At 37.2% G+C, this 13,799-nt stretch overlaps 1 protein-coding gene and 1 long non-coding RNA gene across 28 annotated transcripts in view; both read right to left on the reverse strand.

Annotated features, from left to right (window-relative positions):
* Positions 1–13,799, reverse strand: part of GPHN (gephyrin) — a 264,585-nt gene that overhangs the window by 141,562 nt on the left and 109,224 nt on the right. The window lies entirely within an intron of this gene.
* Positions 4,496–11,698, reverse strand: LOC117244551. Its single transcript, XR_004497887.1, has 2 exons — positions 7,155–11,698; positions 4,496–4,678 (listed from the first exon to the last, which is right to left on the reverse strand). It is a non-coding gene; the product is annotated as an uncharacterized LOC117244551 (long non-coding RNA).

Raw genomic sequence — 13,799 nt, forward strand, 5'->3', positions numbered from 1 at the left:
AAACTTACAAGAGTGACTGAATTACTGAACTGGAAAGGCCATTCTCTTCAAATGAAAGACATTTTCAGAATTCAGACCATGCAGAATCTCTCCTATAGGCCCAAAGGATTATAGCTATTACATAATACTGGCTGAAAGCTGTTACTATAGAATTTGATGAGCCACTGTTTGCTTCCATTGCAGCTTGCAGAGATGTCTTAGCATTAGCCAATTCCACCCCAGTCAAAGATTTCAACTTTTATACTCAGAAGAAGACTAATGCAGAACAATTCATATGAGAAAGACTTCCTTCCCTAAGAGCCGAAACTTTCAGGTCATTTCTCTTTTGGAACATTTTTTTAAAATGCTCACTTTTTCTTTATACATCCTGAGACCAAAATTGCTTGGAATCAGGTGGCAATAAAAGCATTCAGAGTACTAAAGAGATCTCAAAATCACTTTCCAACTGTTTCTGCAGCTGCTATAAATTAAACTCATATCTGCAACGGTACTAAGGTTGCTCAAACGTGCCTTCATGGTGTTGGAAATCTCTCAGGCAAAATAATATACAGAATTTCAAACAACCTACAGCACTTTTGAAAAAATGCTTCATATTCTAATTCCCATTGTTTATAAAGTCCTAAATTCCTGGAAATAATTTTGTGCTATAAAGAAAGATACGTTATCACTTTGTTATATAAAGAATATACATATAAAAAATAAAATTTTATACATTTAAAAATGTATATTTTTCTGAGCCAAGTAAACTGGAGACCACTTTGTAAGAAGTCTTCCTAATTTGATAAAGTTGCTACATATAGAGCAAACAGAAGATTAATAAAGCAAATGCTTCACAGAACAGATCTAGCTCAACCCGGTCTCATAATGTTAACCAAGCCATAAAGGTTGACTAAGACATTAAGTTCAAAGAAATACATAAAAAGGGCTGGAAAGGACGATTCTAAGCAGAATCACTTGTCGTCTCCTGTTTTGCTAAAGACATGTGCCAAACTTTACTGATTAAATCATAAAAGAGTACTAATCATTAGTACCAGAATGAGAGAAGCATAGAATGCTTTCTCCTTACAAACGCTTGCAGCAATCATATCGAGTCTCTTGACTGCTGCAGAGATATTCAAGAATCACCTGGACACAATCTTGTGCAAAGGAGGGAGTCTCCAACACCCCTTTAGGCAATCTGTTCCAGTGCTTGATCACCCACACAATAAAGAAGTTCTTCCTCATGTTCAGGTGGAACTTCCTGTGCATCAGATTTTGCCCAGTGCCTTTTGTACTATTGCTTGGCACCACCAAGAAGAGCCTGGCTGTTGTTGATGGAATCAAATGCAAAGAAAAATCTAAATGTAGTAAATAATCTAAATATAAGAAAAATCTAAATATAAAATATCAGAATGTCAGTATCAAGATGTTGGCAAAGAAAAAACACTGATGCACTGCAATAGTTTTCAGTTCCACAAGTGGTGTTTTTATCTTCTTACTCTCTCTCCCATGTGAGTTCCCTTTTATTTGTTTACAGATAAACCACTGCCTTCTAATTGATCCTTAGGGCCTCTTGCTAATTTTGTGACACACAAAACATGTCTCAAGCATTCCATGCATGTGATTGTTTTCAATCACATTATGCAACATACTCATACTGTGGTTTTCCACCCAGATTCACAGCACCCTCAACAAACACACAAATGAGCTCGGTCTTTAGGGTTAACATTCTCTTGTTCTAATCTTGGTAAGGATGCCAGATGTTTGGCACCATTCCCACACAAGTATCCATCTCTGACACCCTCCCTTCAGATACTGACAGACACTGATGACATCCCCTTTCAATCACCTCCTCTCAAGGCTGAACAGGCCCAGCTCCCTCAGCCTTTCCTCCTAAGAGAGATGCTCCAGTCCCCTCATCATCTTCAGAGTCCTCCACTGGACCAGCTCCAGCAGCTCCCTGTCTCTCTTGTCCTGAGGAGCCCAGAACTGGACACAGCACTCCAGGTCAGGTCTCACAGGGCTGAGCTGAGGGGCAGGATCCCCTCCCTTGATCTGCTGCCAATGCTCTTCCTAAGGCAGCCCAGGATCCCATTGGCCTTCTTGGCCACCAGGGCACTGCTGGCTCAGGGACAGTTTGGTGTCCACCAGCACCCCCAGGTCCTTCTCCACACAGCTGCTTCCCAGCAGCTCAGCCCCAGCCTGTGCTGGTGCCTGGGGTTATTCCTGCCAGGGGCAGGACCCTGAACTTGCTGCTGTTGATTTCAGACAGTTCTTCTCTACTCATCTCTCCAGCCTGCTGAGGTCCTTCTGCAGGGCTGCACAGCCCTCTGGGGTGTCAGTCACTTCTCCCAGCTTTGTGTCCCCAGTGAACTTGCTGAGGAGACATCTCCCCTTCAGCCAAGTAATTGATGAGTTAATGAATACTGAGCCCAATATTGAATCTCAAAAGACTTCACTAGTGACAGGCCTCCAACCAGATCCTGTGCCACTGATCAGAACTCTCCTTGCTAAAGAATGAGTAATTTCTAGAGGCAATTTGCAGAACTCATGGAAAGCCCTCTGGACTAGAAGTACTTGTTTGTTATTTTAAAGATTTAAGAAGACACACATGGTAACCTTTACCAGAATCCAGAGTTATTTATATCATTCAAAGAGAGTTGCATAAGAAATAATGAGTCTTTTCAACTGTGTATCACCTGCTTTATATACCATTATTCTAACATATGGTCTGTTACATGAAAATGTTTATATAAGTGATTTTTGGTTATTTAATTGCAAAACTTACCTTTCTGGACGAGTCAAATCACATTACAGTTAACTGCTCAATTCAACTTAGAATAAAGGCTTCATCGCAATAACTAAAAATAGCATATTGCCCCTTTCAAAGAGTTGTATCATCTCCCACACATCCTACTTTGGGGATTATGATGCATGCAGTATATGTGGACTACTGCTTTCCCTTGTAGAGACAATTGCCACTTTAGTGCCGGAGAGTGATGAAGAGCCTACACAGGCAGTACAGTCATACAGATAGTATTTTCAGTAAGAGAGAGTAGGTGGCATTAGTGGATGAAGGAGACAGGCAATAAATTTCATCAGTGAGCAACAACTAGGCTACACCCTCTGGAAATCAAGGACCACACACTGTTTTGTTTATAACATTGCTTATATTGTGCTCCTGACCAGGGGGCCATTGTACATAACAATCCACGTAACAGTTCCCTTGAAGTTCCCACAGAAGGCTGCCCTGTGTTTGGCATGGTTTTCAGGAATGTGTCATGCTGCACAAACCTCTTTGGCCAAAGGACAGACTCATCCACCTCATTGTAATGAAGGAGTCTGTAGGCAGCTCCTCTTCAGTACTGGTGATTACACCACCAGCATGGCCTTCCTTTATCTAAAAGAGTAGCAGAAATTTCTCATGAGTGGAGAAATCCAGCCACAGATTGATCAGTTCCCAGGAACACGCAGTTCCCAGCATTTGAAGGGAGTAAGATTTATTTCCTACCTATATTCCTCCTCTTCCTTTGCTTTATGAAAGCAGGTATTTAATTCAGCTCTTTGTTGCCAGGCCTTTCTTACTGAGATCCAGAAAGAACCTGGCGCTTCCCTCTCTTGCTTTCTGTCCCAGTACAGGAAACACACACACAATTCCCTTTTCATTTCAAGACCCATCACTTCTGACTACAGGAGAGGCCTTTGCTTTTTTCTTGCAATTACTATTCAAGTATTTTCTGTCCTGTAAGAGTTCTCTCTCCAGGCCCATTAATTTATGATATTTCAAAACATTAAAAAGGAATCAAAGTGTTTTTTTTTTTCCTTCTGCTAAGAATTATAAATCTGTGGTTAAATATCAGGTCTATCAGGAACCCAGTAATTCTATAGCAGCAATCTTTCAAGAGCCTTTACATTCCTTTACATACCAATCAATCTAACTAAGCACAGTATGTTGGCTTTGTAGCTGTAGCCATCCATTCTGATCAACCTGAAAAAATTAAGTAAATTTTCAAACCTTTCATAGCTATTCCTTCCTAAATGTCACAGATCATTTAACAGCCCATTAAGTCTTTAGCTCCTGTTTCAGCTTTCACTTCTAATTCCAAAAGCATATATATTTTGCAGGAAACTCTAAGCAATTTTTGTCCGTCACCCAAATTTCAAAATATCACCAAGAAAATATAAGACCATTGGCTACACTAAATATATTTTATTTGAACAAACAGCATACAGCTTTCTACACTAAAAACCAACAGTAATAAGACTTTTTTTTTTTTTATAAATTTGAATTTCCTATAATTTTGACCCTTAGGAAAAAAAAAGCCTAATAAATACCCATGATAAAACTGAGGCACAGGAATAGAAACTACCACTTCAATTAAATATACTCAGTTGAAGGTCTTAACTAACAAGTTAACATCTGGCCATCCTAATTTACAATACTGACAAGAGAATACTATTTTGCTCAGGAAATAATTGCAGTCTAAAAGAATAAACAGACTTCACACCTTTAGGCTCCTTTTATTATAATCATGTTTTTGTAAGGAGATGTTAAATTTCTCAGTGACCTACTGATACAAAAAAAATTCATCAGTAATCTGTTCTTTGGATAGATTTCAGTGTCTGACTGATAAGAAAATGTTTAATTCTTTTGCAAACTCTGTACTTTGGATGTTACCTTCAGTTCTCCACAGATAATCTGCAATGGCAAAGAGCAAAAAATCAGGTTTCCATGGAGAGTTTTGCATGAGAGAAATACCAATGATCTAGAAAACCATTTTAAATTAACTGTTTATACCAAAGTTTCAATTTTTTTTTTTAATTTTCATTACTAAGCTATTATCCACCCAGTGTGTAAAAGAAACTTCTTGTCAGGGCTTGACAAATAACTTGTGCTTGATGCATTGCATCTTATTCCTGATTTTGAAACCTACACGTTGAAGCGATTTAAGTGTGACATTAAATACGCAGTCAGAGGAAAACTTGTGCCCCATGTAGCAGCTTGAAGAACTAGGTTGCAACTGCTGCTGATGTATCCAAAGACAGGCAATGAAGTTGGTGAAGGGTCTGGAGCAGGAGTTTTTGATGAGGAGCTGCTGAGGGAGCTGGAGGTGTTTAGCCTGGAGAAAGGGAGGCTCAGAGAGAACTTACCATTCTCTACAAGCACCCGAAAGGAGTCTGGGGCAGGGGGGAGGAGGGTGCTGGTATCTTACAAGGAAGAAATAATAAATAAATGACATATTTATGCCATATAATTAAAAAAAAATATTATGTAAGAGGAATGGCAGCCATTTCAAGTTGTGCCAGGGTGGTTAGACTGCATCTTATGAAAAAATGTCTTCAACAAAAGGGTTACCAAGCACTGGAACAGGCTGCTCATGGAAGTGCTGGAGTAACTGTCTCTGGAGGTATTTAAAAGACTGGTAGACAGGGCACTTGGGAATATGATTTAATGGTGGACTTGGCAGTGTTAAGTTTTACAGTTGGACTTGATGGTCTTAAAGGTCTTTTACAAGTGAATGATTCTATGACAGAACAAATTCTTAATTAAAACCACAAGGAAAGATAACATTTGAAAATAGCTGATCATGTGTTAATATCCTGTTTCATACATATTCAAAACACATAAGTACAGTAAGAATATTGGCTTTAGTTTTCTTTCCCTATTATTTAGCCATTCTCAGAGGGCAATATAAGCGCTCAAACATATCCAATAATCTTTTCATTGGTAGAGATCCAGCAGAGTGAATTTAAAAAGCTTCTCAACAAAAGCTACTCTGAAATTAGCTATTTATTCTACCAGTAAGGAAAAGCCTTTTTTTTTTTCTTCCCAATTTGTACATTATGAAATTGCCATGGTGTTAGATGAACTGCAACATAATCAGCTGTTTTTCCTGTTGCAAAACTAGGACTCTTAAAATACTATTTCTCCAAATATAGGATTAGTCTTTAAAGAGTTTAAGATACTGTATCAACACAATACTAAAACTCAAAGTATTCTCAATGTGCACACACATACTAAAATCTGCATGTTGTTTCATATAAAACATTTAAGTATTATAACACATTATAAAAACACCTGGGTACCCAAATACCTGAGGTGTAGCTCAGTTGTTCTAATTAAAGTAGAATGGCAAATATAGGGAACTGTGTCATTATGAAGAAAGCTTCATGTCTGTGTATCAGTTATTGGCTAAATGGTCAAAATGTTTTTACTAAGAACTTTTAATAATCAGGTCTGCAGAAAACATTTAAGCCCCAGAAAACACAGAATTTTCCATTATCTGTGAGATTTGATTTCTCAGTTCTTCTGCTGGGTGTGTTACAAATCAACTCTGTAGCGGGTACCATGTTTGCAAAAGCTTTAATTACACTGAGAGCATACTACTTCACAAATATTTTATTTTTTTTTAGTTTTCAAAATATAACAATCCCTTTGGATTTCTCACCAACAGAAGCATTCACAGTTTGGAACACTACTTAGAGGCATTTGGAGCTTTTGTATGTAAAGCAGTTCTTTATAACTCTCTGATTTTAAACATGGTCATCTTTCCTTCAAAACAGCCTGACAATAATTGTCTGCTGTCATTTAGAGCCCCAAGATACTCCATAAAACTCAAGTGTTAGCTTCAGTGTCCCAAATGACAGACAGCTCTATTTTTACACATTGCCTGTTTTATATAGCATTATTCTCTAGAAATACTTACTAAAATACAGAACATATTCCAAATACATAAAGAAGGGTTATTTTCTGCTTTGTTAAAGAAGGACAAGAATTTTAAAACAACCTGATGTTAAGCTCTTATCTTCATAAGGTATTCTCAGATAAAAAGTTCTATTTTCCAGAGTGATACATCTTAGGTAATTCTCACTCATGTTAAATTATGTTCAACTACCAAGAACACAGAAGAACCCTTTAAAATGACAGAACTGAGCAGTATAAATTTCCATAGGGGATCAGCCTATTTGTTAAAAGAGAGGCTTATGTCATTGTGCTACTGAAGCTATTCAGAGAAAATGCTACCATATTTGTAATTTTAAAATCAAGGGTATTCTGATAGAGCATAACAGTAACAAAGCAGGTGATAAATAATTAGAGAAAATAAAAGTGTCCTTCCATGCAGAAATGCTGAAAGGGAGTGTTACCTTTGAAATGTGATTGTGAAATGTGTTACCTTTGCTTAGGATCTTTGAGGTCTTTTCCAAGCAAATAATTCTATGATCCACTGTAGTGAAAATATTAGAATTAGAATATTAGAATACATTATTGGTGGGTAAATGTTCAAAAATTCTTTACTGATGGAGTAGATGATCAAATCACTTGGAGACCACTGGTCTAGATCATTGGGTTTTTTTCTTTGAATAGTCTGCCAGAAGGGCTGGGCACTCCCTAAGTACTCAGCTCAGACAATAGTTTCACTAGTAACAATGGTGCTGTATTATGAATTTCACATCTGTAAGCTGACATGCTGTGTTATGGGAATACAAGTGCTGGCTGGAGGCTTGGGACACATCTACCACAGCTTGTTAGTACAAAACAGCACTTTTAATAGCTCTCTGCTTAACAGCCTTTGCTCATATTGCAGAATAGCCTTTGATCATATGAACTGGAATCTTTTCAGATAAAACTTATTTGGAAGATGGACTTCAGCAGCATGTGTAATCTACTCCAGCTGTTAAAAGGCACACAGAATGATACTAGAAGTAGTTTGAAACAAAACATACCAAAGAATATATGATGTATGCTGGATCTCCAGCACCACGTGCTCTACTTCACAGATGCATGCACATTACTGGTTTGCGTGACTTGGTAACACAGACATGACTCAAGATTGATGTTCAGTTCTTGGCACCAAGGACAGGGTGGCTGGGGCTAAGGCAGGCATTTTTAAATTTGTCTCTACACACTTGGCTCTGATTTTATTTTGCTGGAAGACATCCATTTTTGGCAGCCTTCAGGACATCAGCTAAGCCAACATTCCAGCTCTGTGCACTATCAGAGACGGGAAGAGCCACTTACCCAACATATTCAATAAAACATAGAATCCACTTATACATTTTACATTGGCACTCAGATACAGCTCATCAGCACAAAATCTCATCTAGACCAATCTTGTGCAAATGATAAAAGGAAGTATTTGGGCAAATAAAATGCTTCAAGGCACAGTTCAACATGTCAATACTTTTATACCATTACCTTATGATGTCTCCTTGAAAGAAGTTTTTGGTTGGTTTTCTGTTAAAAACATTTCATGTTTCATATTCTGTTTTAGACAGTGGTCACTAACAGGAATAGGGCACCACAAAAAACCTAATTAATTATTAGAGAAGTTGAATGAGGTGCAATTACACAGTGAAGTACTAAGCTAAGCATCACTCTATTCATACAGTTTACTTGCATATCACAGGAAGGCTTGTGTAGTTTTTGGTGTCTTCGTACTGTGGTTTCCAATTAACTATTAAAACTCAACCTCAAAAATCATCTGAAAATACACTATAAAAGCAAAATAAACTACACCATTCTAGGAGAATTATCTGTCTACCAGTTGCAAATCTTTTTCAGAAAAACACAGTGTATTAAACTGGTTTCTGATAGATGACTGCTGTGCTATTTCTTTTTTTTTCTTTATAATCAATAGAATTCAATAGAAAACATGTAATCAAAACTTTGGCATCTGCTTTCAGGCAGTCTTAAAATTTGCATAAATTAAGAATGAGAGTTAATTTAAAAACTGCAGTATAAATAAGGAAGAATGTTGCTGAAATCCTATAGAATGTGCCACTTGTGAACACTTCTGTCCCACTCTCTTTATCTGTTCCTCACACAAAAGTGCTTCTGTAAATTAGATTACTTTTATAATCTGAATCTAAATCTTTTGTAGCGCTACTGTGCCACTTTTATGATTAGGGGAACAGCCTTTCACATGCCATTGTACATGGTGTGGCACCAGAGGCTCATGCATAAGAGAAAAGGTTCAGTGTTCTGGTTTTGGTTCCTTCCTCCTCAGTCCACCCCGAGAGCTCCCATGCCTCTGCCCCTTCAGTTGCTCTTGAACACTGAGGTGATAGTAACCACCTTAGTACACTGCCCTTATTCTTGGATCATAGTGGTCTAATTAGAGGCTTCTGCTTTATATGTAAATTGAAATTGGGGATTTTTTCACATCTCCTGTACACATCATTTAACATTAATCTGTGCTGAACTTCATCAGATGGTTTGTCACCCAGCTACTCAGTATTTTAATGTTCTTATTTGCAGTAATATTTCATTTCTCCATAAACAGTAATTTTCATAATTCACTAAGATACAACCTGTAAATAGCTGTACAACCAAGGGTTATTAAAAAAAAAAAAACAAAATCCAAACAAAAAAGACCCTAAACATCACTCCTGATACCTTTTTCCCTATATATAACCAGCATACAGAACCTGAAGGTTTGGGGTTTTTTTTTTAAAAAAAAAGCAAACCAAAAAAACCCTGATGGCTTTTTTCTTATATATACAGGTCCAGCATTCACCTATTGTGACAATTGTAAAAAGAAAGAATATATTTCAGAAATAAATTTACCACAAGAAATGAAGGTAATATTGATCTCCTTCAAACTCAGTCAAGCCCTTAATTAGTTATGATATTATCAGTTTTGATAGGGTAACATTTTTCCTTTACAGATCTCAAATTAGAATCATCAGAATACATTCTTACAGGGTAAATAAAACCAACCAAAACTTAACGTAACAGGTCATGTGGAAAATGATTAGGGCTTTTATATAAACTTGATTTACTTATACACTTGCCAAAAGCTATTTGCTGCTTAATGAAGCTGAGCATGTTTTCTCCTCTCATTCATGCTAAGTGACATCCCATTTAAGAAATTACTTTTCCAGTGAGAACAGAAGGCACTGAAAACATTGCCCAGTACAAGGGGTCAGATGAAAAGTACAAGAGATTGTGCTAGAGCTGGTCAGAACATGCCCTAGGAACCAAATAGGTTTCAGGTGATGGCTGGTATGAAGATTTGTATTTAGCAAAAATGGAAAATGAAAGAAAGCCAGGAGGAATTTAGACAAGATTGGTTCCTACAGCCACAGAGACAGAGATATTTTTTATGCTGGAAAACAACAAGAGAGTTCAAATCCTGTTTCTAACATATTTAATTAAGAAAGACTGAACAGACAAACAGGTCTGTGGTAATGAAAAATCTGATACCCATTAATGTCCCTCTTAAGGGCAACAGCTTAAATGCTGGGCAACCAGAAATGCTTAAAGGATGAACAATATACTGGTTTGTCTTGTAAATTAACTTTCAGCTATTTTTGTTCTCTTTTCAGGAGAGCTACAGAACTATTTTGTTTGCTTTATAAAGTAAATAATATTACTAAAATGATTTTGTCTTGTTTTGTCTTGTTTGCATTTCAACTTAAATGGATCCAGAGCCTTCCCTTCCCTTCCCAGCAATATTCCATGATCTGCAAATCAAGCTAAACTTTTGTGTGTTCATAAGACTAAATTACACAATACAATTTAAAATACATTCTCTTAAATCATCCTCACATTAGGGAACAGGAATTTATAGCAATGCTTTAAGCGTTTTCTATATTCAAGACAGCCTAGAAGAGCAAGGTAACTTGGTGAGGTCGTCTCATCTGTCATTTCTAGAGACATGGAATCTCTGAAGCCACAAAGCCTATGAAACAAGATGGAAGACAGCAGGAAAACAAGAAGTGACAATTCCTATTTTCATGTGGAAAGTTAGTGAGTATACTCTTTCATCTGAAGTGTCTGGGCATTTGATGCCCTTGCCAGGAAAGCAGAGGAATGCTTTTGATACATTTAGCAGACCTAGATCAGAGTTTGATAGACACTTCAGCCATCTCTCATTTTACATTCTTTTTGGAAAGGTGGTTTTGTGGTCGAGAGTCTGTGATTGCAGTGAGTATCCATCATCCACAGAAGATGAGAGAAACAGATGAAAAGCCCCTTCAATGAGTACTCCCTAGGGAGTTTCTATACAAAAACTTGAGATAGCAGAAGTTATAGTATGGAGAACAGTCATGTCCTCCAAGTTAAAACAGTCTCAAACCTATCAGAGCAGAAACAATCCAAAAGTCAAAACTGATATTCACAACTACTACTGGCTTTGGTAGGTGGGGGGAGAAAAATCGCACAATAGAAAGGCATTCTTATGAAACACTCATTTCACTGGTGTGAGACTGTGCCTGGACTATTCCAGTCCACATGGGTTGCACAGCCATGCCTGGCACCAAAAGCCTAGAGCCAGAACCCAATGTTCTGCAGTGTACAGACTGCAATTTCCACAAAAAGGGGAAAAGTCAGTTTTTGAAGAAACAAAACTTAAATCAACAAAGGACTCAAGAGGAGAAAAAATGACATAATACAAAAGATAATGAAATCACAGTCAACTAGGAGCAATATAATATAAATAATCAACTGTTGTCAAGAACTACGAGAGTGAAGAACAAATGCATGGCCAAGAGTACATTATCAATACTGCAGGGGTTGCAAATCTCTAGCCTGTAGCACAAATGCATATGTGTGGATGAAAATTAAAGGAAAATAATTTTTTGTTTTTATATAAAGTTTTTGACAATTTTGTCACATAATCCCACACACAAAACTTTAGTTCTCTCTAGCATGGAAACAACATCTGTAACAACATTTAAGCACAAATACAGCCAAGTAAAAACTCAGTTTTTTGTCATCTAAACAGTGACACATGCAGCCTGAAAAAGAACATTAGTCAGTGATTGACTCGGCTAATTCAGAATCTGGAAAATTAACTCAGGAAGAAATCTGTGTTTACATCAGGTGAGCTTTGATTGCAGGGAAATATGATGAGATATAAAGTTGTTCTAGCTTAACACATCCCACTTTTCAATTGTCCTAGTTGGATTTATGTCCGTAAGAAAATCTTTGTAAAAACCCAAGATGCAAGTAGGAAAACCAAATCTGCAAGTTTATCGGGGATTTCGTACACGAAGCTGACATCTCAGTGTCAATTTCTTGTTACAGGTTATGACATTTGCAAAAGGTTTTAGAAACCTTTACCTGGATGCAGGAGTCCAATGAAACTATTTACTGGACGGTCAGACTCTGAGTGCACGTTAAGAGAGTTAAAAGACAAGTCCTCAGTTTTAGCCAACACGCATAACTTGCAATCTAATGAAATGACACGTGACATGACTGTCACATATGCCCTTTAAATCTTTTTAAATTTATATCTGTAAGCTTTAGAGTCTATGGAGATGCCACTTGTTAATACTCACTAGACATTCAATGTATGTCCTTTTATGTCATTCTTAGTAAGAGCTCTTGTGCTGTGAGTTAGTAATTATCATTTGGGATGCAGAAGAAGGAAAACATGGGTAGATAAACTGAGAACCAGAATTGTCATTTCTGCAAGGTAAATAGCAAAGTTTCTTGGTGCTTTAGGATTAGTGGAAGGACACACTTCAAACAGCTTGAGCCTCTTCAAAAAACTTATTCTGAGTGGGCAAACCTTTTTATTTGTGCTGGATCCAAACAGATAAATTAACAATAATCTTAGTATTATCATCTAATTCTCATGCTTCCCATCATAAACTTTGGGGAAACTTATTGTGAAGATCCTTGCCCAGTGTTGATACACTTGGCAGGTGAATATCCACACAGTGATGAAGTAAACCATATCCAGAACTTAAACTCCTATGCAAAACTGGGATGACAGCACATCTCCTTGTTCATGTAAAGCAAGGTTGATTCTGCAGAAGATGCAAGAGCTATTTAAATACTAATGCTATTAAATTCCCCACTCTCTGGTATGGAGACGCAAAACCAGTTTTGTGACGTCTAAATATTTTCAGCCACAACCCTGTTCTTGTGGACTATCCACCACAGTAGTTATGACTACCCCTCTTTCATGCTTTTGGGTTTTTTTTAATATGGGAGTACAAACTGGCACTTGCTGAAATAGCTACTTATTTTTGCCACATGTTGATAAATATGGAAATGCTTTGAATGATCAAGGCCAGCTCCTCTTGGCTGCACACAAAGTTTGCACGAGTTTCATCAGCTGCTCTTACCAGCAAAAAGAACAGATTATGGGATACAGCATTATGTAGGTAAATGACACCACAAAGTTGGCAAACCAAATTATTACGGATAAACTCTCGGAATAGACTGATTTTAACTGAATTTATATCAAACCTGCATATTTCTGATGGCAAGGAGTACAGCTTTGCTCTGAAATACATCTCACTGACACTAAAATCAACTTCCTTTGTTCCTAAGATGCTCCTAAAAAATGACTGTGTGGAAAAGTTAAGATCTTTTGAATTTCGAAGTCATGCAGGGCAACTGACCTCTTAAGAATACACTCACTATTTCCTTTCTGGCTACTTCACTCTCCCTCACAGTTTTATCATTTTCTTCTCTTGGATCACTATCGTAGAGCCTACTTTCTCAAAGACCAAAGACAATCTGGGAAGAATGTGTTTCAGCTGTGCATAAAAATTTTCATATATTAAACTAATGAGTTAACACATACTCCTACAGAAAAAAAGAGAGCTATCCTACCATTATTCAGGGGAAAATGACTCTAGTCCTAAATGCAACCTTCAATACTTCATGCATATATGTTTTCATTTGAAGAGTATCTATAGAAGAATTATGAGTGTTCCTTGAGGTGCATAAAGTGTGTCTCTGTGTGAAAGGGTGGTTAATGGAATTAACAAACCCCTCCCACCTTGCTCCAGAACTGTTTTATGTCTAAATTTACAATTTACAACCAGCACTAACAAAATATTTCTAACAAGATTCCTCA

The sequence above is a fragment of the Parus major genome, chromosome 5, assembly GCF_001522545.3.
Source record: "Parus major isolate Abel chromosome 5, Parus_major1.1, whole genome shotgun sequence".
Taxonomy (NCBI): domain Eukaryota; kingdom Metazoa; phylum Chordata; class Aves; order Passeriformes; family Paridae; genus Parus; species Parus major.